We start from the raw sequence: 27,943 nt of genomic DNA, 5'->3' as shown, positions 1-27,943 counted from the left end.
TTTTAACTGCTCAATGATCTCTCTCGGATTATTTTTTATTACTGTTAGTTTCGAGAACTTTCTTGGAAATGTAATTATTGATCAGCTGAGTGCGTCCACGCCACTGACAATTTTTTTTCTTTTCATCCTTCTTTTCTAGAAATAATCACTGAAGTAGCAATAAATAATAACCAAAGTAAACATTAGCTAAAGTAGGCAATTCATGCCTCGAAGCTCATTCATCTCATCATATCTTAATATGATGTCTTCATATAAGAGTTCGCAAAATGCAAATCATAAAAATAAATCAAAATAATAAGGTTTATAACCTCCTACTGATTGTAATACTGAAATATTAAAATTCTCAATTTCAAATACACTGACTAAAAAAAATCTCATCACCAAAAAAAAAAAAAAAAAATTGTTGTAGAGTAATGAAATTTTTGCAATCCATTTGTCTGGGTAATATATTTAATTGATTAAATTTTCAAGATCACATGCTAATTCAAGCTCAAAAAGGGCCATTTCAAATGTCAAATGCTGATACATTAATAATCACTGTAACCGCCAGAATTGTGAATACGAGCATGCAAACGTTCATGCATTGTGTCGTAGGAATTCTGGATGTCAGTTTATAGGATGGAATTTCATGCATGTTGCACTTGGTATGTCAGTTCAAAGAGCGTTAATGGTGATTGTGGATGACGCTCAAGTTATCGTCCAAATTATGTCCCATACTTGCTCGATTTAAGGGTGATCTAACAGACCAAGGCAACATCTCGACACGCTGTAAGGCATGTTGGGTTAAACATCCCCTTGAATGCTGTTTAGGAATGGCAGTAGAACAGGTTGCATCACCAGACTGGTGTGCAAATTTGCAGTCAGGATGCGTTGGACCACGGGAGTGTTTCTGTCATATGCACTTGCTAACAGTGGAGGTCCAGTGTGTCTAGATCGCAGAGAGGTTGGTTGCAGGCACTCACCTGGTCTTCTTCTAACTAACGCAGGCTGTTATTGGGACGAAGGCAGAACGAGCTTTCATCAGAAAGCATAACAGATCTCCACTTCCTCCTCCAATGAGCTCTAGATTGACACCACTGACGTCGCAAACGGCACTGGTTTGGAGTCAATGCAATGCACAATACAGGGTGTCTGACTCGGAGCTGTCCTTAATGTAACACATTCGTAACAGTTCGTTGTGTCACTGTGGTGTCAACTGCAGTTCAAAGTTCTGCTGCAGACACAATATGATGTCCCACAACCATACGCCGAACACGATGACCTTCCCTCTCAGTAGTGCCACGTGGCCACTCGAAACCCAGTCTTCTTGAGCGAGTACCTTGCCTTGACCACTGCTAATAACATTCATGCACAGGGGATGCATTCCTGTCACATCTTTCTGCAATATCGCGGAAAGACAATTCTTTTTTTCATAGTCCTGTTACATGATCTTGTTCAAACTGAGCTGCTGATAATAGCTTTGTGACTTCTTAAATACATTTTTTCCAACATCAGCTCACTACGTCATATCTCAACGATAAATAATACCCACGAACTTCACAGTTCGTATTTAAAGTAAATCTGACTTACATGTGCATAGTGGCGTAGCCCCTAGCGCGAAATGTGAATAGACGTCGTCTTTCAGATCTATAAACACGCGTACCAAATTTCGTTTATTTAACATAACTCTTTCTTGATGCTGGAATTTTTTTCCGATCAACGTATATAAAAATAGCGTCTTATCTGTTTTTAAAAATAAAAGTTTTAAAACATAGTATTCAATTTTAAATTGCTTTACAATTTGTTACTATCCACAGCTTCAGGATAAATAATAATTAAATTAAATATTTTGATATTTTGCAGCATTTTCAAACACTAACTTAGTACTTTTGTGCGTTAATAGTTCGTATGAACTTTGTTAATAAACATGCCAGAAGAGCAAAAAAACTAACCAACAAATTTGGAAACAGTAACAGTTTTTACAGGTGAGGATATAATATTATTTAACGCAACATTCTATGTAATTAAAAAAATTATCTCTGTAATTAAAACAATTATACCTCAAATTATGGACACAGCGATACAGATATCATATAAAAATTGAGTTTCATAAAATTATGTGAAAACAAACTTGCTTTATAGAAAATTTTAAATAATGAATTTAATATTAAAAATTAAAGCATGTTTAAAACACGCGCTTTTAAAAAAACACAATAATAATCAAGCGGATAGGATTTTTACCAACTGGAGCTAAAATTTGCTTATTCGGGTTTTCCTAGCAGTATAAATAAAAGAATTTCCTTCTCATTAAGGCTTAACTGTGTAATTTGTTATCAATATGCATATCTAAAAAGTTGTAACTCGTTTATTTTGGAACTATTCTATTAATTAAAAATGTTATTCGTTGTTTTAATGTCGTATAAAGTATTACAATGTTTTTAGTGGTGTAAGTATTAAACTCTGATATTGTAAATGTACGTGACATATTAATATATTGTATTTCATAAAATTTTATTAGGAGCTGCGAAGTAAAATTAGTTCGGAAATAATATATAGCTCATGTAAAAGATAAAATATACGTGTTGTGTATGTTTATGTTTGACTCTTATGTTCTTTATGCTATGCTCTTTATATCTGACTTTAGAAGGCAATATCACAGTTAAGGTTTGGTTTGGTTTATGTGATTGCGGCGAAGCATCGAGGGCTATCTGCCTGAAAGGAAGGTGCCTTCGAGGAGGACTTTATAAGGAAAATGGCTCGTATACACGTTAAATATGGGGAAAACCACGAAAACGCCCATTCAACCAGCGCGTTCGCGGCATTCAAACCTCGGCCCAAACTACTAGTGTTCAACGACTTTTACCGCTCTGAAGCTGGTGGACTATCACAATTAAGACTGATACTGTAGAATAAGCTATCGATATTGGTAAAAAAGGGTGGAATAAGTCTTCTCTATTCGTAGTCGATATTCAAGATTTTAATGAAATATGATTATATTTAAGATATTTGATCAGAATTATTATCTCGTATTGATAACTTTTACTTCTGATCATTGCTTTATGTCTTAATTTCAGCATCTGAAGTAAAATTTTTTCAGTCAGACAATGTAAAATTCAGCTTTAGCTTTTTATGTTAAAAGCATGTGACTGCATTTCTACGAAATGTCAGACGAGTTCAATGTAAATTATTTTGCAAAAATATTTCTTTAAACCCTCAGACCCCGCTGAGAGAAGAATCTTTAAAATGTATATCTCTGATATGAAATATGCATATCAACATTTTAAAGTTTGTGTTTGCAGTTTAAATTAATTGATACGAGTTTTTACCATGATTGCTAGTTAAAGTAAACTATAAAATGTATTGCTTAAATTTAACTTGTAGTCGCAGCCCAATCTTCACCCTGACGTGACTCTTTTTTCCAAATAAAAAACATAATTTATGTAAAAAAGTTAATTTCAGAAAACTATGAAGACCCTAACGTAATAATAAAACATCTGTTATGCATTTGAACATGTGTATATATGTGCAAAATTATGAAATTATGATACAGCAAACCTCATATTGACACTGAAATATTTTTTGAAATGAATTTTAATTTGAAAAGAGAAGACATAGAAAAACTTCTCCTCTTCTCTAATTTGAGTATAAATATATTTTTAAATAAATTTAATCACCTAAAATTATTAAAATTTTTAAAACCGCGGTTAATCAAATTAGTTTAAGATCAAACCGCGACAGTCTCATCTATAGTTAGAAATTATTGAGAGCTGGTTGTAAGCTTTTAATACAGAATCGAGAAAAGCATATGTCTGTGGAATAGAATCTCTGGGTTCGAGTCACAGACAAAATCATTGTTTTCACAATGTAGCACAACTAATGATAAAATCTTTGCAAATCAGAGAGATCCTGTGATTTCCTTGCACTTTGCCCGGAATACGCTCCGCTGTGAGCAAATAGAGTGCAGTGTGATGGGCGTACCTGATTAAACCAGACAGAATTTAATCAGTCAAATCATTTGTATTAGATATTGTGATTAGATCACTCAAATCTCATCATCATTATGTAAAAATGACTGAAAATGATTGTAGGTTCAGATAGTTCAACTGCCAATCCATGAAGATGCCCCGGATTCGAATCTGGGTTGAACCCCAGACGTGTCAGACATTTGGCAGGGGGAGAACTTTTCACTTTCTCCCTCTATGAAGCTAACATATCTTTATAAGATTAAATAGTATAGGGGTGCTATATGAATGGAAAAGATACATATACGTAATATTTGACCTTTATTTTTCGAAAACACGATCAAAAAATTATTCTTCAATTAAAAGTATGCATTTCTTTTTAAAACATATCAGCTCACAAATATATAAATTTTGTAACATTAACACTAAGAATAGAATAATACTAAGCATTTTTTTAAAATCAAAACATATTACTTTACTAAACAAACATACGGAGGTTTTTGAAAACTTGGCGGAAATTATAGTATTACATTTAATGTTCCTTGACGAATTCTTGCAATTAAGAGATACCGTAGTTCTGGCATTTCATTCACAGTTGAAACGTGCAATAACTTCTTGAATTATTCGTGTGTATATAAATAAGTCTGTTTTGCGAGTTAATATCATTTGCAGCAAGCCGCGATAAACCAACTTTTCAAAGAATCCTACTTTGTCTTTGTTAGTCAACCAAAATTGCTACTAAAATTGTATTTTTACCCTAACGCAACTGCTTCAACTTCCTTTCTTAGCTTCCATTACCGAAACAATTAAGGGGAAGTTCCCCTATGCTAATTGAGAACACCAGGCTTAAACCGTCAGACAAACTTGCCTCGCTTTCAAGAATAATGTAGATTTACAGCATTTCAAGGACCATTTCCCCAATCTCAGGCCAGTCCGACTAACATCTCAATAAGCACTATTGTTCTCATTCAGGGCGTTGTGCACCGCGGTCAAATCCTGGCAAAGATTAAATTCGAATTCTTTATGTGAGCTGGAGGAGTTTGCTTGCAGTAGACTGGGTAGACGGCGTAAGCAGTCACAGATAAAGCCTGGCGGAATTGCTTAATGGACAAGGATAGTTTAATTGCAACTAACGAATAAATTCGCCTCATGGGTCTTCTAAAATTGCAAAATAGTTTAAATGAAGATTATGGTGTGGTTTTTAGTATTCTTCAGCGTATCAGACTAAGATTTAGACTAAAGATACGTCCTTTAACTAAACAGACCGCTGTATAATTGATACTATTTGAGCCCTAAGAATGATTTGAACTAGTTAACTTATTAAATTTAGTTTAGTGATTTCGACTTATAGTGCTACATAAAAAGTATATATAGTAACTATTAACATATCGTATTCATCGTTCGATTTTTTTTATTTATTTGCCCATTTATTACTTTTATTTTATATTACTGTTTTGTTAAGCGAAATTCAACTATTAGGAGGAAATATTTATTATATGGTTTGCTTCAAAATGATATAGTTTTAAATTATTCACATTTAGCTGTTTTATATTTTTAACAGCTGAATTCATTTGCACTGTGTTTTCATAATTCAACTCAGAACACTGATATCAATAATTAAAAAACAATTAATTTAGAATTTTTAATTCTTAGCAATTTTCATGTGGTTTTCGCATTGAGAAATCTTATAGAATATACCACATTTTAGAGAAAATAATATTAGTGAAGTATTTTTTTTAATTTACTTTCGTTGTAAAATAAATTCGATATTTAATTAAAGCATATCAGCAACTAATTACAAAATGAAACACGCTTCATAAATATATATATATATATATGTGTGTGTGTGTGTGTGTAATATTTCTTGAGCATAAAGGAGGAATATTCCTGCGGTCGTTGTGGCGTATGGCGAAGGCGTACGGATGAAGATAACAAAACATGAACTTGAAGAATTTTCAGGCTTTATTTCCGAGCGTATAAAATCATCACAGTAGATATTTATCCGATTATAATGATATCCGGTACATTTCTCAATCTCTGTGACTCAATGATAATGAAATGTGATAATTGTTTTATATACATTGGTTCTTAAGATTAAAACGCAGGCATTTTAGACGGAGAAGTAAAACGGTGATATTGTTACGTTATTTTCTTTCCTTTACTTCACGTTAGTACGGGGTTCATGCGAATTTGGAGTAAATAACGACGACACTTCATGAAGTATCGAAACAGACTTTATTTACCAGTATTGTCAGGACAGCTCCAAAACCACTTTTACAGTCGTCGAACTGTTATAAACACGCTGACACGTTCAGCGACACAGCCTTCACACTGTCACGCAACAACGGTGAAGACAGCTTCACTGCAAAACACCCGAGTACAGCTCTTAACTCTGCTTGGTCGTTCTCGGAACTCCACGTACTCTCGAGACTCTCCAAGCGATGCACTCGACGATACACAAGAGTATAGCTCTCGACTCAGCACAGTCTAAGACAAAACTCGACGATGCACTAAAAGACTCTCTAGATGCACTCAAAGACTCTCTAGATGCACTCGACGACCAACTCGGCGCTAGACTTCGAGATACTCGCTCAATGACAGACTATCAGCTCTCTAGACGAGGCACACACACTAACTGACTGCGGACCAACAGGGTTTATATAGCTTTCGGCTTGTGTTCGAGAACATTCTGGGCTAAACCGGTAAGAATTCGTTCCAGAAGGTTCTCCATCCGTCCATGGCATATCGCCGAATGTGGCAACCCTGCCTTCCCTTGCCATTATTGGCAACCCTAAAACTGCTTTGCGGGGAAGCTATCCCACGGTACCTGTACATTTCGTAACAATATATTAGCTAAGTGGAAGCTAGCAGAAAAACAATGAAGTAATTAACTGCCAGACGTACATATACAAAGTTTGATGTACAAGTACAGCTAATCTATGATTGGTCAGTTAGTAGCGTTATATAACAATAGAAAGATATCTAATTTGGTAGAACAGATGAATTTAGGGGGGGAGAGCACAAATTTAGAATGTTAATTTTGAGGTCGCCAATTGTTTTGTAAAGCAGCTATGATATTTTGTCATATCTTATGTATATGTAAGATTACACTCAATAAGAACATAGTAGAGCACGACTTAAACATAACTAAACTACTTTGTTTTAATAATATGAAATAAAATGAATGAAAAGATGAATTAGGTGAAAGTGAATATTATAGGTTGTAACCTCACAAGTAAAGTTTCAGTCCAAACATGATTCGATTCATGTAATGAACATTTCTCACACATTATCAGTTTCTAAAAGTTCTATAGGCAGGTAGGCTCATGCCTTGAGTTCATACGTCTATTGTCAGCCATCCACGGCTAACTATAGACAAGCATCGTCCGTTTGGACCACAAGGAAATTGAGCATCGAATGAAACCGTCTATTTCCACTAACTCTTTGGGGATACGCAAGCCGTCTACTTGCCTCCGTTTCTTTTTACATCTCGAAGCTATATGGACGTTGTCTCGATTGCTCCGTGCTGTGCTAAGCTGCGATGACGTCACGCCTTGCTGGGTAGAAGTAGAGGGAGTTGAAGAATATTCCCCCACTTATATATATGCAAAGAAAGTTTCATCTATTAATAACACGGGCATAGTATATGTACACGGAGGATTTGAAATATCTGGCTAACGTGTAAAAGCAGTTAACGGTTGAAATAACAGATTTTGTAGAGGATTGTATGTACAGAAATGGGGATGTTGGGATTGTACATTGTCTTGAGCGGTAGGTAAAAATGTTCGGCTACAGTAAGTTATCATTCCTCTTGCACTTTCGACCGGTATGCAACGCTGCATGAAGTGAAGCTAGCGACATGCAGTTTATCTATGCCGTTGCGAACAAAACCGGAGCAGCTGTTCAATCGGGATATTCGATAATTGTTCTCTGTACCTCCTTCAAATACTTGCTCTGTTTCAGCTGCAACTCCGTAAATAAAATGCATGTTCTCGAGCTCCGTTGTATAATATAACAATTCAAAATTCTTGAAATCTTTGTAGAGTGTGACGATTTAGAACACTTTTACATACCGCTCATCAGCGCCCGGTAACATTTCATTTCGCCATTTCTGATTATACAAAATATCTTCACTTCAGTTCCCTTTTTATTTTTACCACATATTTTTTAATCACCCTGTATATGTATATGAGTTGGGTAATTATCAGCCAGAGGCTAAAGCAATTTTGTTTCATTCTTTATGGAAAAGAAACCGTGTTTAAAAGTGTCGAATGTAAATTATTGTACACAATGTGCATCGTGAATGCAGATACTTCGGATGCAAATCATTGTGCATGTTATAGAATGGTCGGCATTCGAAGCTTTGAAAAACAAGTTTAACATGTAAATTTACTACATTATTTGTTGATATACCTACAATTCTTATCCCCTGATAATCCATGTATTTCGGTTTTCACAGTTAACTGAACGTTTCGTGAAATTAATCAACTATCAGGAGTTATCTCACAAAGGATTCAAACAAATTTATAAACAATAAATTAATATATTGAGTACTGTGGCTTACAAAAGTAATTTCGTAAGTTTGTCAAACCGGTTCGTCTTGTTTTTTTTTCATTTATTGAAATTTTGTATTTTCGAATTCCAAGTCTTTTTTCCAAATTCTATTGTAATTAATTTGTGAACTTTCGATAATACATGAACGCCAGACAGAAAGTCCACGTGTCGGCTTTTATTCTACATTCCAAGACGGTGTGGTGTGGTGTATTTAATTATGGCAAAGCACACTAGGGCTATCTGCCTAAGGGGAGGGATGCCTTCGTGGAGGACTTTCTAAGGGAAACTGGCTCGTATACACGTTACACATGGGGAAAACCACGAAAACACCCATGCAGCCAGCCTGTTCGCGGGATTCGAACCTCGGACCGAACTACCAGTGTTCAGCGACTTTACCGCTCGGCCGCTGGTGGGCCCATTCCAAGACGGAGTTTTGTTAAATCCTATTGGAATAATAAAGGGCTAGTTACCCTTCCATCCTGTTGTTTCTTGTTACACGAACTGAAGCGATTATTCGCTAACTAGTTCTTAAGATTGTCACATTCTACAGTAACTGAGAAATACACTAGTGAGAATCTTACATTTGGGGCCCGAAGATTTTTCAACGGACCGTGTCGTTAGAGTCCGGGGAATTCACGTTGACCCCCTTCGACCTTTCAGGACCCTCAGACGTCCAAAAATCTAGTAGAAGGGTTTGGATTCCTCGCGGAAACATCTATGAAACCAGCAGCGACATTTGTTGGCAAGGAGTCAGTTCTGACATTTTTGGAGCAATTTGACTTACATTTCACCTTACATCCTGTGAATCAGCTGCAAAAGTTGACCATCGCTACTACAGCCTTAAAAGGTCAAGCCCTCAGCTGGTATAAGGGCATAGGAAAGTTCTTGTTGGGGGACCCGTGATCGGAATTCTACAACAGGGAAAATTTTAAGTCGGCATTAGTGAAAGCATTTCCAGTTGTCAAAGATCGTGCGAAGTTAGAATCGTAATTGTATGGTAAATATCAAAACAGTTCCGAGGATTTGACGGAGTTCATTTTAAGAAAATTTCATATTTTCAATCTATTATACGGGAAAAAGACCTATAATGAACTTATTGAAGTAATTCTACCGCCTCTTCTACCGTCAGCTCAAGATTTCCTCGAAGTCCGTAATCCGCAAACATTAAAGTTCTATTCCAGCTCCCGGTGAAATTCCAAAGCAGAAGGAACTCTGAAAAAGCGCGTCAGTTTAGCCAACACTCAAGGTTCACTTCGCAGAAGAAACCGAAAGCTCAGCAGAGTGCGTATACAGTTAGCCACAAAAGTCTGTGTACAGACTAAATTTTAAATAAAAAAACACTTAAAGCATAGAAAAATGTATTTTAATCATTGCATTTTTTTTCTTCTATTATCTAAAATTGTAAGCTTAAATAAAAAGTAAATAATATCAGTGTAATACATTTTACATTTTTTCAAAAATATATTTTCCAATAAGTCTGCGTACACTTTAAAAAAATAAGCAAAATATAAGTTTTTTACATTACTTCAATACTTTGTAGGATATCCTTTATTCTTCAAAACAGCTTGCAGACGTCTAGGCATTGACTGAACTAGTTTTTCAGTGTCATCCGACGCAAATTTTGCTCACTCTTCCTGCAATTTACTAATTAGCTCATTTCGCGACGTAATATTGTGTTTTCGAATTCGTTCCTCCGATTTTGCCCACAAATGTTCGATTGGATTGAGGTCTGGTGACTGTGGAGGAGTACGCAACTGTCTTAGAGTGTGATAGAGGAGATATTCCTTCACAATTTTAGCTGTATGTTTCGGGTCGTTGTCTTGTTCGAAAATAAAGGTATTAGAAAGGTTTAAATTTCGGGCACTGTCTCATAGATTTTTCTTCAGAATATCCAGATAAACATACTTATCTATGACTTTATCAATAATGTGAAAATTTCCAACTCCTCTCGATGACATACACCCCCATACCATCACACCGCCACTCCATGTTTGACAGTTGGATTTAAATTTCTCAGATTCAGTTCTGTTCCTGGTTTTCTCCATTCAATAGGGTGGCCATTAACTTTAAATATTGTAAATTTACTTTCATCTGACCAAATTACATTGTTCCAGAAGTCCTGCGAAGAGTTTAAATATGTTTTGTCAAAAGCAATTCTTTTCTTTCTATTTGTCTCGGAAATGTATGGCTTAGACCTAGGTTTGCGTCCTTGATAATGGGCCTTTCGCAGCACTTTTCGTACAGTTTCAGGAGAACTTTCCTTGTTGCTAGTTAAAGAAATGTATTTTGCAATGCTTGCAGCAGAAAGTTTAAGATTTTGTTTAATTCGTAAAAGAATTTTTCTTTCTTCTCTCTGCGTTAGCTTCTTCGGTCTCCCACACCTTGGTTTTACAGCAAGACTACCAGGGTCAAGATAGTTTTGAATAACTCTTTGCACACTAGAAAATGGTTTTCCAATAGTTTTACCAATATAACGAAGAGTTTTATCTTCATCTCTCAGTTTGATAATTAGTTTTCTCGTAACTAAAGGAATTTCTTTATTGGTTGTCATTTTCGTCAAAGAAAATAGAAATAACTTCCAATCAACATGAAAATTGCTTCGGAAGTCAATGACCTTGAAAGTGTAACCTTCTTAGCATTCTTAAGTTTGAAGTTTAAAATTTAGATAAGAAATCCCCCGCCTTCTTCGCGTTGTACGCAAACTTTATTGGCTTTGATTTCTGGCCACTTATCTTTTAAAAATTAGTGTGCATAAATTATTAGATATGAAAATATTACAGTTAAATAATTTCAAAGTCCCTTATTGAAACTAAATATTTAAAAAATAAAACTTTAAGAAACTACACTTTTCGTCACTTAAAACTTGGATTTGATATTACTTTTCTTGATGTACGCAGACTTTATTGACTAACTGTACATAAAAGTAAAGTTCAATAACAAGAGCGAAGATAAATGAAGCGTGGCAGAAAGAAAAATCAACGAAAAGAGGCGGCGGGTAACCAGAATTTAAACGCAAACCGGTGATCGAGAAGGGGCAACAGTCACCGAGTGGGAAGGAAGACCCCTCAGAAATTCATTTAAATACAGTGGTGGTACACAATTTAGCTATGCCAGAGATACAGATTCTGGTAAATAATGTACCAACCACTGCACTCCTGGACACATGGGCGCAATTCATTCCTTTCAGGAGAATTTTACAGAACGCATTTTCGTCGTTGCATACTGTTTAAAGCCACGGGACAAAAAGTAGTCGCCGTCCAAGGCAAACAGTGCATATGTTTGGGGAAAACTGCACTGTATGTTTAAATTAAAAACGAGGTGTCAAAAGTTAATTTTATAGTCGTGAAAAATTTACTCACGTCCGTCATATTGGGGGTCGATTTTTTACGCTCATCCGGCGCAAATCTTAATTTCCAGAATTCTACGTTTCAAGTGCACATAGACCCTGTAGAAGAAGAAGAAGGGTTTCTGCCGGAATTGGGCTTAGACCATCTGAAGCTTGAAGAGAAAGAGAACATTGAAAGAGTGTTAAGAAAATTTAATTCTTTGCTTAACGACAAACCTGGCCTTTGTCAGGTAGTTAACCATTCTATCGATACTAGGAACGTCCCTCCAGTCCGGTCAAAAAAACCTTACCGATATGATAAAGTAAAAGAGCAAATTTTGGAAACTCATATGAAAACTATGTTACGGAATAAAATTATTGTGTCAAGCACTAGTCCTTATGCAAGTCCGGTGGTCCTTTGTAGAAAAAAGAACAGGCTACCGCCTGAACACCCGGACGCATATAGGTGTGCAGTTGATTATCGTAAGCTGAACAGTATAACAAAATATCCCACGTATCCCCTACCAATAATTGACGAAATAATTAGAACAATTCGCTCAACTAAGTTTATGACAACCCTAGACTTAACTTCAGGTTACTTCCAAATCGCCGTCAAACCGAAGGATGTCCAAAAGACCGCGTTTATTACAAAATCAGGCGTCTATGCCTTCTTAAGAATGCCCTTTGGTTTAAACGGAGCGCCAGCTACGTTTGAAAAAGCTATGGGCATTGTCTTGAGGCCAATTTTAGGTAAAAGTACAATTATTTATTTTGACGATATCATAGTTACCAGCGAACCGTTAGAGTAACATTTGAAACATTTGGAAGAAGGTTTTGCCTTATTTAACGAGGCTGGTTTCAAAATAAATGCAAGAAAATGCAAGTTCGCGGCAAAGGAATTGCGATGCCTTGGATACAGAATTTCTAATAAGGGCATAGAGACTGATGATTCAAAAATAAAATCAATTAAAAGTTATCCTCCCCCAAATACGGCTAAAACATTGTCTTCATTTTTGGGTTTACGTTCCTGTTATAGAATGTTTATAAAGGATTTTGCAAAAATACCTGAGCCTCTTCTAGTGCTAAAAAGAAAGAAAAGTAGATTTTCTTGGACAGCCGAGGTGAACACCGCTTTTGAACAACTAAAGAATGTCCTAACCCCAATCCTTAAATTCCCAGAAGGCGAACAAGGTCATTTTGAGGCTTGGTAAGGGATTTTTCGAGTATTTGAAGTCTGGTCGGAAGCTATGTAAGGATTATGTTAATTTTATTAACATTTAAATTTTAAGTTAAAGTTCCTTTCCTGTCAAATTCTTAACTTCAACTTACTACTTCTGGGCAGAAAGTAGTTTTAGAATCACTCTGAATACTTAATGAGGAGGAACGGTATTTAAACCGCGAAGTCTGCTTATAGAGTGAGACAAAATTAGAGTTTCTGATTTGCGCGCGTCTGCCTTTTGGCTACTCTCTCTCTCAAAGTTGTTATTACGCTCGGCCGTACTCAGGCCCTTGATAAGCTGCGTAGTAAAATAGAGTTAAGGGGCCAACTCGGTTAGAATCTTGATAGCTTCGGCTATATCTCTTTTAGTTAATCTTAGTTTTAGTTTAACTTTTAGTCTCTTAAGTTCACGCCCAAGTGTCGTCTTTTATTGTACACTCCAAGACGAGCTTTGGTAAATCTTATTGGAATAATGAAGGGTTAGTTACCCTTCCATCTTATTGTTTCTTGTTACACGAACTGAAGCGATTATTCGCTAACTAGTTCTTAATATTCGTCACTTTCTACGGTAACTGAGAAATACACTAGTGAGAATCTTACAATATGATAAATGCTGCAACCATTAAAGTGTTAACAAAATGCACCTATGATATATTTCTCGCATGCTTAAAAAAATTAAAATGTATTTTATATGCAAAAGTGGTTACCTGGTGTTCACTCTGGCATAAAACCAAAAATAATGTGTGCATGGTTTGCATCATTTCGATCAGTTAGTGGATGAACTGATATATTATTTTTTTTTCAATGGAGGGCTCTAGCCTTTTATAGATGTTAGCCACTATTAAGGCCAGAAAGCGGCGGTCTCTTTGTTATGAAGGCTCCTAATAGGTGAACTACCGTTCCCTCCTAAGAAGGAACGGACAAATTATATCCATGCCTTCTCCGGGATTCAAGCCCGAGCCCTTAAGTACTGCAGACAGATTCGCTAACCACTTTCTTGTCTGAATGTCATAATCTCTGCATATAATAAAAGAAGGAGTCTGTCTGTGTGTTTTCGTTCTTCCTGCGCGTAAGCTAATAGACCCAGGGCTACGAAATTTGGTACATAGGTGCATCTAGACAAGAGCCAGATAAGATTCAAATAATTTTTTTTTTTTTAATTTTATCTTTTTTGATGAAATCGCATCATTTTGTATAGTTTCATTCTTTTAGAAATGTGGTTTTGGCAACAGTTTTTCATTCAGTGCTTTGTTTACTCGAGTGCTGACTGTTGAAAATATGAAATAAAAGGGTGCTTATTTTCTTTTGATTTTTGGAAAGGCAACACGCTAATTGCAATCTTCTTAGTCTGACGCGCATATGTCACGCGAGGCACAACAGAAAGAATTTCCTTTCCCCCCCCCTGTTTCTTTGTTAGCTAATGGTAAAGAGGTTTGGATATTTTGAATTATGTCATCCACAAAGCACAATTTTTACTGGTTATTTCTTTCTGATGATAGATTCATTCTTTTAGAAATGTGATTTTGGCAACAGTTTTTCATTCATTGCTTTGGATACTGGACTGCTGACTGTTTTCTCTTAAAAATATGATATTTATTGCTTATTTCATTGTAATTTTATTATATAATGTTTTAATTATACATAATTTTAATTATATAAAATATTTTGCGTGATTTTGTTTTAGGAAACAAAGTTCTTAACTTCCTTTGTACTATTTGAATTCTTAAGATTCTGCAAAGGGAATTTGGTTAATTTATTTATTAGGATAATTAATATTTCTATTAAGGGATATTGCTTGTTTTATTGTAATTTTTTTAATATGTAATAAATTTTTATTGATTTAAAAAAAATTATAAAATTGTTCTGCAGAGTAAAATTCTGTGCAGTTTTTAAATTTAATGTTGGTGTTTGTTCCCTTTAGGTATTTTCCGATACATTTTAAAGCCAGATGAAGGCTGGCCCCTTAGCGGCTGGTATATATTTATTACATGAAGTACTAAAATCATAACTGATGAAAAGTTTTGTTTTTCTCATTTTGTTTATTATGAAGTACTTTAGATTATTTTGCTAAAATTGATTTTAATAAATGATAGGAAATGTATACTTGTATTCATCAGTGCTATGTAGTTAAAGTACAGACCAACGAGACCAATTTTAAATCAGTCCTGGTTTAAAAGTTTCAAAGGTTGCATCATTTAAAGCGCCCCAGCGGCCGAGCGGTAAAGCCGCTGAACACCGGTAGTTTGGTCCGAGATTCCAATCCCGCAAACGGGCTGGTTGCATGGGCGTTTTCGTGGTTTTCTCCGTGTGTAACGTGTATACGAGCCAGTATCCCTTAGAAAGTCCTCCACGAAGGCATCCCTTCCCTTAGGCAGATAGCCCTAGTGTGCTTTGCCATAATTAAATAAACCAAACCAAAACCATCATTTAAAGCTTTCAGGCTTCCCATAAAAAAAGCTTGAATTCAATAATAAGCTAAAACTTTTGTATGAAGAAAGACCTTTTAATAAAAGTTATTTAAAAATTTTCCCTTGTGCTTATCTGATATTTATCATCAAAAAGCTTTGTTACTATAAATAGATTACATTTTGTAAACATTCACCCTGCTGACATACATAACGCATTCTGCAAATAACGATAACCAACATGATAACAATTCGCTTAAAAAGAATTTGTTCATGTAGTCGAAAGGAGGATTAAGTGTCATTAGCCTTAAGATAGTGTCTTTCATCGAAGTTTGCTTTCGCAACTAGAATAGCAGCTCTTTCGTGCTCCCTCGCCAAAACTTAGCAGTTTTCGCCGAGGAACAGAGAAATGGGCGTTGGTGACATACGCCGATATGAATGCTAAAGAGTGTACGCAGTGTCGAAGTAGCCGCCGTCAGAAGTCAATACGCCGCGCAGTCTCCTTTGTTTGAGCGGCAAACGGTATGCGCTGTCATTTGTCTTAGCGCTTGAAGTAGAAGTTACTTCCTAAAAGGATCGGCGTAGCATCCGGGCCAGAAGGGAGTGACTGCCATGATTGTTTGCCAGAGCGCGGCCGCGGCCACTTAACAGAGGAGATTAATGGCTCATCGGTGAGCATTAATAGGAAGAAATGAATTCCTCCGAGGCCGTTACTGTGAATGACAAAGGGTGTGTAAAGATCCAGTCGGCCGAAAAGATGGAAGTCATTTATTAGGATAATGTGGAATTATAAATAAAAGCCTGCCGGCAAACAAAGTTTCTGTAATGGTGTACCATAACACTTTTGCACCCCAAAACGGGAGTTATTGAAGTCTTAATTTAGTATTCGGCCTCGAAAGGTTAGTGAAATTAGATGTACTTGCATTTAATTGTAGAGAATGTTTTCGAGTTCCCCTCTGAGTGAGAAACTTTTATCGGTTGGCATGCTGATTCCTCAGCATGAACAATATGCATTTTTATGTCGAAAAGTTTACGCACTGAAATTTGAATATATGAAATATCCCTTTCAGTTTTGCATAGTTTAGAATCAGTTATGTGATATGTTGTTTTCATTACAAACGCTTGGGGTTTGGTTATTTCAAATTCTTTGAGAAGTGTTTTCTGTAATGGTAAAACGTTTGAAGTAATACATTAAAACGTATTCAGTTGAGTAAAAACGACAACTTATACTATTTTAAGATAGTTTCCGGTCATAATAAATTGATAAGTTTTATAACTCAATATTAATTTTTAAGTCCTGGTGACTAAATAATTAGACAATTATTTTCCTGCTGTTCTTGGAGGATTGAATTAATAAAAGAAAAGCACATTATTGTCAAGGGTAATAAGCATTTATTTTCTTTTGGAAAGTAACAATAATAAGAAATTATTCTTAGAGAAAATTTTACAGTAAATTGGACTGTATTTTCTATATACATAAAGTAAACTATGAAAATTACGCTCATTAGATTTGTGATTGTGATTTGCCGATGATAAGGGATTCTTATTCAATAGATAAGCATGCGTATCTATGATTCGTAATTCGCAAGTTATCTAACTGCCAAAGAGCGAGTTAACCCTTTCCTCCATCCAAGTAAAATAACAGAATTTATTAATAAGGAGATTTGTAATACGAGTAGTATTAAATATTGGCTACAAAAAGATATTCCTCGAAGCTTTCACTTTTAACCGGGAGGTCTCTAAAATTGGGAAGAATATTGGATGAGTTTTCCTTCTAACACTTCCTATTTTGTAGAAGCCATTAACAATTATGAATCTGTCTCTTCTTCGTTAGAGAAAATCTTTACGGTGTATAGTATCCAATATACGTAATTATAAACTCTGTTTCAGTTTTGAAAGTTCATGTTTACCAAGATCAAAGACCAAAGCATGCAGAACTATTATAAGCCCATTGCTATTTTTACTCAGAATTAAGTTTTTGCATCCATTTTTTGGGTTTTCGATCCTCTATTTCAAAGGCATTTTTTCGCTTCACAAGTGTACAAATTAGTAGGAAATAAAAATGTTAAGAAGAATGCTGAAGCATTATACGAATATTTTATATTGCGAGTTAGAGGTAATAAAACTGTTTCTGTTCATGCTGTAAATTTGCTTTAGAATTTGACTGTTAAAATGCATGAACATTTAAAATTCAAGCTGAGTTACGAAACTTTCTATATGGCAGCTTCTTCCCAGCTGTACATTATATCATTAGAAGGGGTGCTTATTAAGGCTGCTTAAATGTACCACAATAGTAAATGTTTCATGAGTTGTAAAAGCCATCAATGGAAAAGTCATCTGAATGCCTTTACTAAAAGGCAGCTTCCTGTATACTGATGATATCTTTAAAAGTTTTGATGATTCCATGAGACAGCTTCAAAATACAGATGTCACCAAGCACCCAAAATCAGCTTTTTGTAGAAAATGACCTTAACTATTAGTGTGCATGCATAGTTTTAGCTTCAAATGGAATTTAATTAAATCAAACCACTATAAGGTATTTTCTCCCTCCTTTCTGCATGTCTTCGTGGTGTAGCACACACGGCGCGTATTTTAGAGGTCCGAGTCCCAAAGAGGGCATTGCTCATTTTTTCACGTCTGATGCTACAAAATGGCGTCCGAACTAAAAAGGTGGTAGATGATGATGACTCTTCACCACCAAGATTTCGCGACTGGGTTCCTTAATCCCATTTGCCCTTTAAAGGGATTCTCCCTCCTTTCTGCGTGGTGTAACGCTAGCACAGTCTGGGCGTATTCGAGAGGTCCAGGTTCGAGTCCTGGGGAAGGCAATGCTCATTTTCCTATCTCCTGCTACAAAATAACCTAATGACTCTACAACACTACTATAATGAAGAAAATTCTTTAGGTTAATGTGAAAGCTGACCAATGTAATTCATTTATTTAAGTTTGTTAGTTCGTTTGAATCTCACTTCATAAGACACTTATGAAGTGGATTTATGAACAAATATATGAAATACATATGAAATGCGAAATAAATATGATATTCATTTGAAATAAATTTTAATATGCGAGCAAAGCGAGGATTACACATTCCATTTCTTCAGATTTAATCCACAGAAATCCACCATAAGATCGTATCTTTCTCGAAAATGTGAAAATTTTCCACTCATAAATTATGTTCGATAAACAATCACTCTGCAATAGATATCTAAATTTCTTTCTCCTGACAATTACATTTAAATTTTAGAGAAAATTTTTCATTGTTTTGAAACATCGAAGCAGGAAATAGAAAGGCAATTTGTTTGAAATCCCAAATGTCGGTTTATTCAGAAATGTAACAAGTCTTTTAGAAAATACGAAATGTTTTAGTCGCAGAATTCCGAACCATATAGTCGAATAATTCCAAATAGCAGTTATATAAGTGTTAAAAATATTTTGAGAAAGAAATCAGGCAGCGAATTTGAAAAATTAAATATCCTTTTCAGTAAACAACGTAAAGCCATGTTGTAAACCATTTGATATTGACTTGTGAAATTGCATTTCAGGTATTTATAATTGTTCTCGCACAAATCCGCAAATTACGGTTAGTAAAATTGTTAAATATTTGCTCTTACATAATGTTAATACTGATGGTTGACGAAGCTATGTCTCATGCGGGATTTTCGAATAGATATTGTTTGAGTTCTCAATTATGAATCCTTTCTGCGTGACTATGGTAACTGCAAATCTAACTGTCGCGATTCCAATTATGGAATCACTCGAGCACTATCTTCTGAAGATAATGTCGTGTATATAGATATAGATATATTTTAGAATACAGTCTTCCAAGTACATTTCTATGTACGGACGGGTTGTGCTCTCTCTAAATAATGATTGACTAAACTTCAAACATCTCGTACACGGATCCAGTTAAGATAGAGTTTAATAACCACGCTAAGAAATCATGTACAAAACAAATGGTGTAAGAAACAATACAATTTAGTTTAATAACTCATAAATATGTCCATGTACTTATTTGTGTACTTAGGTGTATTAATTATCCTGGATTCCAGTAATTATGCAACATTGTTAGAAATATGAATATATTTCTCTTGGGAACTATTTATATCATTTAATGAAAATACTTTATTCAGGTTCGAAAATGTACATTCAACACAAATAATTGCTTACAATCATTTTTTTGCTTCCTTGTACGAAGTAAATAAAGTATTTTAATTGCGAAAAATTTTGGGTATCATATTTCAACTGTGACTTTTCAGATTGTTGCCACCAAATGTTATCGCTATGCTTTATTTTTAAAGAAATTGAATAATAATGAATCCATATGTACGTATGTTCCTCGAATTGTAGAAAAGCGATGCACTTAGAACCACCAACTTATGAATATATATAATCCTGTAAGAAGTTTTGTCCCGAATTTTGAATTTCGAATTTATTACCCTAAAGGAGCTACCCTTAGCTCAGAAGGGGTATTAATTTCGGTTTGGCATTTTGCGTCAAGTAACTTTCTGCATTCTTTCACTTTTTAAACTGTTGCCACTAAATATTATCGATATATGTTTTATTTAAAGAAATTAAATAATGAAGAATCTGCATAAGTGTATGTATGTTTCTCGCATTGTGATAAAACAACGGTAGCTAGAGCCATCAAATTTTGAATAACGTAATCTTCCACCGAATATGGGCATCTGGAAGCCCTAATTTGGAATTTAATTAATATCGTATTTTGTAACACTAACAAATTTTGGATTAACAAACTAAACAATTTCAAAGCGAGCAATGGCAACACTGCATGGGGGGATATATCTCTAGCGCGCTGGACTGTGCATCGGAAATTCTAAAGATATGATCATTTAAAAACTATTTTGCAATATTGCTGTTGAATTGAATTTTATGGTTTAAGTGCGAAGAACATGATATTTAATAAATAAAAGTAACAAAGAAAACGTTAAAAAAATTCCTTTGGACGTAATGTAAAATCTGAAAGCTTTCAGATTTTTTTATTATTTATTACGCATTATGTAAAACTTCAGAATGAATTTTTGATTAACGAATTCAACGATTTGAAAGACAACAGTGGCAAAAGTGTTTGAAATAAAACATTTTTATCTTCAGCTCGCCGAGACTATTGCCATTCGGGAAAAAATGTAAGATAGTTATTTTTCAATTTTTAATTAAAATACTCGAGTCTATGAAAGCTATGTGTTGCCACGGTTGGAAATAAAATGTTTTTATCTTCCAGGCTCCAGCCGTGTTTTCACTCAGTAAAATATAAAATATTTTAACTTTCAAATTTGATCTGGAAGGTTATTTTTTAGCAAGAAGTTAAGCATTTTAAAAGCAACAAACAATACTTGAGAATATTTTTTAACTTTTTCTATGACTGGTTTAAATTAAAATGCATTATAATTGTAAGATGTCAATACACAAATATTAAATATTTTTATGAAATTGACCTAGCAAGACTGATCACTGAAATCATTATTACTTTTTTATGATAGCTATTTGAGGAGGCTGTGCGCTTCAGTGTCTAATTTTAAAAAAAAATAATAATATAGCAAATAAGTGTATGGCAACACTTAAGACTCTATCGGGAATTCCAAAGATCGGCTGTTTTGAAATATTTTCTGATTTTTCTGCTGAATTTGCTGTGGCGTAAAGGTGGAGACGTGATGTTTAATAATTTTCAGTACACAAAAAGTTAATAATAAAAAGTCAACAAACAAAGTTTGTAGGCTTGATCCCAAAACTGGTTCGGATGTATTATTATGATTAATTCAGAGAAAATTGAAAAAAGTAGAAAACTGTATGCCAACACTTAGCAGTGTGTCTGAAATTCTAATCATATGCTTCTATACTACTCTTAAAAAATTTGTGACTCTGCTGTTGAACTGTATGTAGAGTAAGCACGAAGAAAACGATACTTGATAACAATGTTAAAATGTGAGGGGAAAAACAGAGTATTAGCAGGACCGAGTCCAAGACCAGATTGCTAACCTGAGATTATGATGTTTTGCATTGGAGTATCATATTTATTTACTTTGTATGAATTATCCCTTTGATAAAATAATTAACAGAGTCTAAGTATAACTAAATATAGTTTGAATATTAATTGCCTTTTACTACTTTTCATTAGAAAAGGCCTTAATTAAATGATATGTTTTCAGAAATGTGTTGAATGTATGAAATGTGTATATGACTTGTATATGAAAATTTCGATTGCTTTTCTAACAACTGAATGCATTTTTTAATACTTCTTGATGCGCGTCTTACCTGCGGGCTTGCTCCGCAACCCGCCTCCTGATTCTGAAGCCGCACTTTTTTCTACTAGTGACATTAGAATAAAACAACGCAATTCCTTCAAACTTACTTAAAATGTTTAAGACTTTTCCCTCTCTTACATGATAATTAGCTTAAACTACAGCTCCAAAAACACATAAAACTGTTATAAAATGAGATTGATAAAGATAACGTTATGAAGCGAGATTTCCAGAAGCAGAAATATTTGCTGCAAAGGCACTCAGAGCTGTAGGAAAGACGCAGAAAAATCTACATCTTTCTTAGGTAAAAATTAGCTTAAATATCATTACAAGGCTTCACAAAATTTTGAAGAATCTATGTAAGTTAAAATATTTAATTTACAATTATGTATGTAACATGTTGTAGCCAAATTGTCAAACATCCTCTTTGTGCATATGTTATCGTTTGGTTCTCTTGTACCGGACATTACATTGCAAATTCTGATTTGCATTATTTCGTAAGCCTTCTTTACCGATGCAGATAGCATTATGATGTCTGAAAATTCAATATCGAAATAACCTCCGTATATTTCGGTAATCGTTCAACTCATCCATTGTGGTAAAAATCGATCTTTTCAATTACAGAGATCCGTGTAGCGCGTAAATTGAGGACAGGAACTGCTGAGAGAGAGAGTAAAAATAAAAAGATGTGGAATCGACCTTCCCCCTTCCTACCTTGATGTGTACGAGGCGTCGAAACATAATAAAGACTTAGACTTCCTTGCCATCGCATATTGTCTCAAAGGGAAAGACCTCTTCACAACAGATGGCATAGTTTAAGTATAGAATTGGAAGTCGAGGTACTTAAAATAAGAATAGAATTCTTGACTTTTCAAGTAGATACTCTCATTGTTCATTTTCAGAAGATCGCGAGCGTTAGAGGGTTGTTAAATCTCTTTGAAACCTCGAGAGTCTCTTATTATCCAAGAGTAAGGGAAATTTTGCTAACTTTGAATGGGTTTTGGAAAATGCTCTTTCTCAAAGAAATGTAAGAGTACGATTTGAATTTGCATGTTCTTAGCGGTATGTATCTCGGGCGCGGTTTTCATTAAAAGATGTTCATATCATTTTTATAAAAAGTTTTTGCGAAGGCTGATTCAGTTAAACAGTTTTAATAGCGCGTTTTATGTTAAAATTCATTTGCTTGTATATCATTTAATTTTTTCAGTTCTGCGGAACTCTTATATTTTAATTAATGTTTTATTCTTCAACGTATGTTTAACTGGAGTACCACTTAAAGCAATATATGTTGTTATTCCATTTTCCTTTAATTATATAGCTATATTAACATTATTAACGCTAAATATCGTTTTCTTGTTGTGCTGGAATCCTCTGCTAACATTTGCTAAAAGGCATAAATTAATACCTTTAACGAAAAACGTAAGAAGAGTTTCTCTTTTGCGAAGAACAGCAAAAGACTAAAATAAGATTCAATACTTAATAAAGCAATTACTTCAAGAGTTTTACCATATTGAAAGTTTAAAATTCTGTTTTATGAATTTTTAAAATAGTCGCTAACATAACCTCGAAACTGTAGATTTTACTATCACATTAAAACAATTTTTATTTGCGAGGGTACTAATATTTAGATTGTTTTGTTTTGGCTTGTTTTATATGATTATGGCAAAGCCTTAAGAACTATTTGCCTAAGGGGAGGGATGCCTTCGTGGAGGACTTTCTAAGGGAAACTGGCCCGCATACATGTTACACATGGGGAAAACCACAAAAGCGCCCATGCAGCCAGCCCGTTTGCGATATTTGAAGCTGGGACCAAACTACCAGTGTTTAGTGACTTTACCGCTCGGACGCTGGTGGGCTGTTTGTTAGATTAAATGATGTTGTTGCGACTAATCTCACTTGTCTGACCTCATCATCACAACAAGCTCAAATTTATCGTGCTAAGGAGTGAAAGATTACGACCATGGTTAGAAAGAGTCTTGAGCAACATATACATGGAGTATGATTTTGTCCAGTGCCACGACAATTTTGAGAGACAGCAACCCGGGGGAATGGATCCGATGGTCTTCCACGCCTGTTTCCCTACCACCAAACTACACGAGAGGACATTCGGTTCGCTATATAATTTTTTGAGTGCCCACATACAGCAAAGCCACTATATATTTATTAACATCCATGCCTTCTTCGAGTTTCGAACAGGGGTCCTTCGGTATAGTAGTCAGAGTCATTAACCCGATTTGGGGCCGCACATTAGATAAGATTAATTTATGAAAGAAAACGCGTGGGCACTGTCTTGGTAAGGGATTGTTGCTTTTGTAAGATTCCTTGGAGAAACTCGTATTTCCATTACACATAGGAAAAATTCAGACATCCAGCACATCCGCCGGGATGATTTTGCTAAGAAATTGGCTATATTTGCTCAGCAATTACGAATTATGCCTAATGTTATCATTGTTTGGTGATTTTTGAATTATAAAATAATGATATCTGCCTGCACAAGCCAAAATAAATTTAATTCGTTAGAAAATACTTTAATCAACAAATAATAAATTTGGTTATACTTATTTACATTTAATAATAATAATAATGAAAGAAACCTTAACTAAAAATGCATTAAGTATTTAAATATATGCTTAAATATGTTAATTTATTAATTTATTTGCATTTAATAATGATAATAATGATAAAAAAACCTTAATTTAAATGCATTACATACTTACATGTGCGTTTTGCGACGCTAATGTAATAGTTACTTTACTTAATTAAGTTTGATTACTGTCTAGGTATTAATTGTGAATATAAATACGATAAACACGCTCATGGAAATACGCACATTATAATCTTAATATATCTTCCTCGCGACGTTCTCGTGCGGGTTGTTTGGGAAAAATTAGAAGCGAAGAATTAGACTGTGGTTTGCAGAATTTCTGCTTGGTCTATAATATGAATACTCGGTAATACACCTAAGCCTTGTACGTGTTTCTGAATTTCACAACCGCATTACTAATATCATTTACCAAACTTATTCCTCTTCAGGCTGCAATACGTTTATTTTTCTTAATTTTCAGTTTAGGTCTTGAAGGAAGTGAAGTGGAAGAACGCTTAAAGGAGATATCAAATTTCAGTGAAACTCACTAAATTTTGCGAAATTTAAAGCGTTTCTGTGTACGGAAAATGGAAGCGATGCGGTTCGAAGCCTCGAAAGTCATTATTATCAGCTGACGTAATATTTAGCCAAAAAACAAATTAGTATATGATAGTTATGACTCCTATTGAGTTTAGTATTTCCCGTTTATCATTATTTAAGAGTTTGTTTTGTTTGTTAAGTTTGATGTATGAATCTGGCAGTCAGTTTCATATGTTTTGATCGGGGGAATTCCCTTTCTTCTAAGCAAGCAGCAGTTAAGTTAGTTACATTACTGAAATACGGAATGTTTATCATCAATATGTACGAAACACTTTATCTTTATACTAAACTCTTCATTTAATAATCTGTATGTGTTCGTAAATCAAATAAATTGGATATAAAAACCAAGTCTGATTTCGAATCAAAACAATGATTTTTTTTTTAAAAATCTTTTTTCAAAAATAGTTCTTCTGTCTAGAGCAATCATGTTTAAAGTGTTCTTTATTTACAGTTTGCAACAGTTTCTATGCTTAATCATTTCCCACATTCTTCACTTTTATCCTTTTAACAACAGATAAACAACAAATTAAGATTTCGCTGTTTTTCTCTCTGTACACACACACATATATATATACATACATACACAGAAAAATAGATTAATACACAACTGTTCATAATTAAATATTTGATCACATTTTTCATTCAAAATAACTACACTAAGCTATCAAAATAACTACACTAAGCTAGCTCAAGGACTGCGACTAGCAATCTACTGTTTTTTTCCGTCGAAAATATAGTGGTTATTATTATAAGCATTATAAAGTAATAAACTTAAAATTACTTTTGTTTTCGTGCATGAGTTTTCTCATCTGCCTTTGGCCATCCATATTTCCATTACTTTCTATATTATTTCTTTTGTTTCAGCCGCGACAATAAATCACTTACAAAAATTAATTGTATTTCTTTCTGCTTTATATATATATATTTTTTTTACTTTTCCCTTTAAATTTCCCTGTTGACTAATAATTTTGTCTCATTTTTATCTTTACTTCGTTTTTCATTTATCACACTTCCTATTTTCTTTCTCTAGTGCGTTATCACCCTTGGTCATCTTTCTTCCACAACTTACTTCCTCCTTCCTGATTAAAATATGATTTATTAAATCAGGCATCAGGTCTCATGTTGTTTATTTTACTTTGCTATTTACCATTTCGTTTCCCAAATATATAATGCATGATAGAAAAACAACGAATCTGCAGGTTTCGCTTATACGCATTTTTTGAGTGATTTTTTCCGTTGCTTTATATTATTTTAAGAGGCAGAGAAACATTATTTCTGAACCACATACATAGAAATTATACACAGAAGTCACAAACGGGTTTTGTTTTCAAAATAAATGTTAAGCACGCATTTAAAAGCTATTTACTGAAACCTGTTTTCTTAGATTCGCGAATTTGGAGTCATATCAACAGTATGAATAACATAATCTGTCAATGAAGTTTTTTCAATTTGTGATAAAATTAATTAAAATTCTATTCACGGAGTAATAATGTTATTTCTATGTTCTTCCTGGAAAGCAAAAATTGTTACATTTTAAGTTTATTACACATGACATTTGTTTCCTTTTGTAATTAACACATTAACTGCCAAATAATTGATTGTCTGCGTTCTTGTCCCGGAAGCCGACTACGAGATAATTCATAATGCTTTTATTTCTTACTTTAGTGCAGCAATGTGTAGAATATAGTTATTTTTTAAGGAAGGTAGCTTCTGGGAAAAGACATACAAATCAAGGCTGTTTTAGGTGAACTAAAAATTAATTAATAGAAGTTAAAATATTTTACTGGAATATAATAACTACTATAATTTTACTGTCTTTTTCATTCATCTGAATTTAAGCTATAGCACTCGAAGATCATAAGTGACAGGAATGAGAAAACTAAATTCAACTGTGGAGTACGTGTGATTTATTGTATAATATAAGGAACTAATTATATTAGTTCACATGCTTAGTTCTCAAACTCAAATATGACTAGTTTCAGAAATTCAATTTCGCTTTTTCCTGAATGTCTTGCATATTAAAATTATTTGCATAAGATCTCTTCATAATTCATAAGACATCATCCCTCACTGAAATGGATTTGATCAGCTAAATGGCGAAGCACCTGCAACTCTGTAACTCCTTAAATATTTGATCTGGCTTTTACCAGTTTCTTTGTAATCATGATATGTTTAATGTACCCTAGTTTTCCAAAACTAGTATTAAATCGAACTCAATATATTAAACCTGGATTATGAAACAAATATAAATGAAGTAAAATAATAACTTAAATTTTATTTAGCCACCAATGTTGCTTTATAAATGCCATGTAAATTGTATGCAAATCAAACAGCTCATAAATTCCATTCTAAAAATAAATGAGTCAAATCGAAATTGAGTATTTACTGCAAATCACCATAAACCTAAAAGTACATTCAAGAAAATGCCTTTTTCTTCATCTCTACGTAGAAATACTTAATTAAAGTTGTGACAATTGTTTTACGTTTTGTTAACAGTAAAACTCAACTTAAACACTATCTCGGCTTCCCTTAGATTCACGTCATATGTATTCGCACAGATCAGAAAATTTTGCAGAATAAGTTAAGCTAAAAAAAGAGCTTAAAAGATATAGAAAGTTACCTGAAATTCCTACCTTGTTAACTGAAGAACCACTTTGCTATTTGCAAATGTTTGGCTGATCTGCGTTGAACAAAGTAAGGATAGATTGAAGACCATAGTCTCTTGCAGTCTTAGTTTAGTAAGTTTCCTCATTTAACTAGAGATAAAACTAAGTGTATTCGTTTTTGAGTATTTAAAATTTTTATCTTTTAAGTTAAAAATTATTGTAATTGAGTATTTAAAATTTGTATCTTTTAAGGTAAAAATTATTGTAATTGAATATTTAAAATTTTTATCTTTTAAGTTAAAATTATTGTAATTGAGTATTTAAAATTTGTATATTTAAGTACCTTTTGAGTTAGGTCACATAAAGTATTGCCAGTTATTAAGTTATCAGCTGTTTTAGTTTGTACAATCTCGCGTTTGTTGAATCCACTTTACACTGGACAAGTAAAA

The 27,943-nt window shown here is 34.0% G+C and overlaps 1 protein-coding gene across 1 annotated transcript in view; it reads left to right on the top strand.

The window, feature by feature from the left end:
- The window catches only part of LOC118193620 (agrin-like), a 777,240-nt gene that overhangs the window by 306,145 nt on the left and 443,152 nt on the right, over nucleotides 1-27,943 (top strand). The gene's annotated exons all lie outside the window — the stretch shown is intronic.

This window comes from Stegodyphus dumicola, chromosome 2 (genome assembly GCF_044657685.1).
Source record: "Stegodyphus dumicola isolate Sdum_Otavi_A_Nest chromosome 2, ASM4465768v1".
NCBI classification, from domain to species: Eukaryota; Metazoa; Arthropoda; class Arachnida; order Araneae; family Eresidae; genus Stegodyphus; species Stegodyphus dumicola.
This window is presented reverse-complemented; position numbering and strand designations above follow the sequence as displayed.